This window comes from Microtus pennsylvanicus, unplaced genomic scaffold (genome assembly GCF_037038515.1).
Source record: "Microtus pennsylvanicus isolate mMicPen1 unplaced genomic scaffold, mMicPen1.hap1 Scaffold_148, whole genome shotgun sequence".
NCBI classification, from domain to species: Eukaryota; Metazoa; Chordata; class Mammalia; order Rodentia; family Cricetidae; genus Microtus; species Microtus pennsylvanicus.
In genome coordinates, this window is record NW_027460896.1 from 2,400,001 (window position 1) to 2,404,006 (window position 4,006).

Genomic DNA, 4,006 nt, shown 5'->3' on the forward strand with positions numbered 1-4,006 from the left:
CCTTTAACGGTGAGAAGAAAATTAAAAAGGCCGGCCGCGACCGCTCAACACCACCCAACGGCTCACCGCCTACGGGAGAAGGCAGCGCGTGGTGGGCCGCTCGCCCGATCTCACGAGACGGCCGTGAGAGAGCCATCTTACCGCAGCGAGCCTCTCTTACCCGCTCGCCTCGACCCCCTTTTTTTCTTGATCCTCGGGATCACACACCTCGCAGAGGAACACCGCTCATGGCCGTACCGCACACAGGAGGCATACACGTCAGAGAACCGGGAAACGCCGCCGCCGCTCAGAACCGGGCACCTCTGAAGATCGGCCTGGAACGCTCCAGGAGCACCACGAGGATCGCAAGCAAGGCGCGTGCACACGAGCCCGGTCGGGAGGGGCACGTAACGCGGCAATCAGCCGACCCTCCCCCGGCTCGGAGGGAGGAGGGCCAAACAGACCCACACACGGTGGGCATAGCGAAACGCGCGACGGGGAACAAAGCCCCCGGCGCGCCTCACGGGAACCCCCACGAACCACAGCGAGGAGTGCGGGGGGGCTTTCACAGGGCTCGGGCCGGATAACCGCACCCCTGCCTTCCACACACCACCGGTAAAGGTGGGGAGGAGAGACGAGGGGCCCGCTGGCAGAACGAGAAGAGCGGCCGCCATTCGCCATGAATGTCCGTCCCTCGCCTGGCGCGGCTTAGGCCTCCGGCCCGAATGAACACAGGGCAAGCGCACCACATCGATCAACAAAGCAGAACCGGGAAGAATCGAGCGAGAGATCAAACCACAGACCCAACACATGCCACAGAAGAAAAAAAAAAAAAAAAAAAAAAAGGAAAAAAAAAAAGAAAACCCTTCACACCTCCACACCAAAAAAGAGCGGTGGGGGGGTCAACGGGGAATCCAATGAAAGAGGAGTGCACTCGGGAGGCACATAACATGAGGCAGCAGAAGGGCCGGGCCACCCTCAACCCAAAAAGGACTCATGGAGACTCGGGAGCTCCACAAGCTGGGAGGGGGAGGTAAAAAAAAAAAAAACCGGTGCGCTCGGGAGGCACACGGGAGCAGAGGACCATGGAGGAGACTCGGGAGCTCCACAACCTGGTCCCCGCCCGCAAAAAAAAAAAAAAAAAAAAAAAAGCACCGGGATGGCAAGGGAGAAGCATCGAGAGACGGGTCCCACCATCCAAACAGAACGGGTGACAAACCACGAAGCGGGGACGCCTGACACGCTTCACCACGGGCAAAAGCAAGGCAAGGAAGCCGGTCATCTCAAAAAGCCTCACGGGAAAGCACAGCAGCGAGACACGGGCTGGGCTAGACAGAGAAAAATAATACCCCGTGAGGCTCGGAAGAGAGACCGCCACCTAGCGTCCTTTAATGTCACCCAATTAAAGGACAGCGTGTCAGCACCTATCTGCAGGTACAATAAGGACAGATAGCAATTATTAGAAGAATGGCAACAGGTACGGGGAGTCATTCACAGACCACACAGAACTCCTGAAAGTGAGGCTGGGTGAAATGTCCCAAAAATGTCCCCATAAACAAGAGAACCGACCCTCAAAGGAACAACTGGTCGACCTCATAACCATGAAAGGACCGAGAGAGCGAGGTGGACATGCCAGAAAGCCGGGCGCCCAGCCTCCTCCCGGCCGAGGACCCTGCGACCAGCCGCTAGGGATGGAGAAGGGCAAGAAGAAAAACTTGGGGGGGGGGAATCTCGAGTCCAAGAAACCGGGGACCAGTGAACAGGGGAGCCGGGACCACCACCTCCTCTCGGCCTCGAGAACACGAGGCCCGCCGCTGGGCTCTCGCAAGACCGAGGGCAGGAGAAAGGGGCGGGGGAGAACTCCGAGACACCAACGAGTCCGGACCAGGGAGGCGAGAAAGACGGGACCACGGCCTCCTCTCGGCCTCAGCATGGCAAGGCCCGCCGCTGAGGACCGAGGGTTCCTGGCAAGAGGAAGAAAACTAATAAAAAAGCTCCGAGAGTCCGGACCAGGGAGGCGAGGAAGCCGGGACCACGGCCTCCTCTGGGCCTCAGGATGGCAAGGCCCGCCGCTGAGGACCGAGGGTTCCTGGCAAGAGGAAGGAAAAAAAAAAAAAAAAAAAAAAAAGGTCCGAGACCCCAACGAGTCCGTGACGGGGCAGCGGGGAAGCCGGGATCAACCATCGCCTCCTCTCGGCCTCGGTTCGCCGGGTCCCAGGGCTCTTTAGAAGAGAGAAAAAGCAAGGGAAAAGCAACTTTTAAAGCCGAGGTATTTCACCGATCCTGGGCCCGGGTGGACCCGACACCTAGCGGGAGTACGCAAACGACTGAAGCCTTCTGGTCGACCCGCTCAAGTCTCCCAGCACCCTCTCCAGCTGGTCCCGTCACTGGGTTCCATCCCCAACGCACACACCCATGGGTGACTCTTCCGGCACAACCTCCTACACAGAGACCGTCCCCAAGCACGACACCGACTCCGGGACACACCCGCCTGCCGGGCCGGGACTCTCGTCATTCTTTCCGCCTCACAAAAGCCATTTCGCCCCGTCCTCGTCAACGACCGAGGACCAGGAGCGTTGCAGAAAAAGGCCACCGCTAGGGGGCGCCCGACAACCGACCGCCATAGATCGCTCGCTCGCTCGCTCGTTCGGCCGCGACCGCGGCGGCGGCGGCGTCTTCACCTTCTCTGGCGTGACAGCGTCCTTCCACGCTCACGCCCGGAGGTGGCACGGGCCCACAACAGGACAGGGAACTCCCCTGTCGGTTCCCCCACCCCTCCCCATCCCACCCCCGAACACGGTGAACGGCGGGCCGGGCTGGACATTCGGGGCTACGAAAACGAAAGTACGACCGAGACCACAGGCAGCTAGGAAAGCAGGCGAATCGATCGCTCGCTCACGGGGAAACAAAGAGCGTGTCTGACAGATCGGTGACAGGACTAGATGGGCCAGGGGCTTCTGCAACCATTAGGGCATGGTGAGAGGGAGGGACCGAGGGGGACCGAGGGGGACCGAGGGGGACCGAGGGACCGAGGGAGGAAGGGAGGGAGGGAGGCGGCAACGGCAGTTCCCTGCCATCTAAGGTCTCCTTTCACCATGGCCACTGCTTGCTTGCTTGCTTGCTTGCTTGCTTGCTTGGGGTTCTTTTTCTTCACCCCACTCCCCACGCCCTCAGCCCACACTTCTCAGACTAAATACCGAGTCAGAGAAAATTAAAACAGACGTGGAATAGTTTTTTTTAAAAAAAAAAAAAAAACAATAATAATAATGAAATAAAAATAGTGTTTCAAAAATCCCACTCGGATTTCATTTCCGGGAATAATATCGTCATAGTGATGTGCTGTGAACATTTTCACTTAGAACAGAAAAAATAAACAGGTCACTTTAGTCATTTCTTGGAGAGGGTCTGTTTCCCCACCACGATGGTTCGCACTTGCTGAGTTGCTGAAGATGATCTCCTGATCCTCGTGTTTTCAGTTTCTGAGTGCTGCTGACATGACAGACATGGGCCCTCACACTCGAGTTTATGAGACACTACTAAGAGCGTGGAGCCCATAGGACAAGGCTTTGGCTTTCCCTTCCCCTCCAACATAAGCCAGATAAATAAATAAATAAATAAATAAATAAATAAATAAATAAATGCCCAGCAGAAGAAGCATGAAAGCAGCTTCTCAGACCCTTTAGAGCTCCTGAGTTACAGTCATGGCAGAGGATATGACTAGGCCAGGGCTCCCTTCACAACCACCATCCAGGCCTGCCTGCCTGCCTGCCTGCCTGCCTGCCTTCCTTTTTTAAATGCCAGTTTACTAAAATTTTAGTTATTTTTAATTGCGTTGGGAGGCTAGAAAGTTTTGGGTTTTCGTGAGTGGGCAGACATATGAAAGGAAGGAAGGAAGGAAGGAAGGAAGGAAGGAAGGAAGGAAGGAGGGAGGGAAGGATCAGAGCAGTGAATATACAGGTGCACAGTCCTTACACCAATGTTGACTGCAGATAGAAAAATAAGAGGAAGAAAAAAAAATAGAACGTCA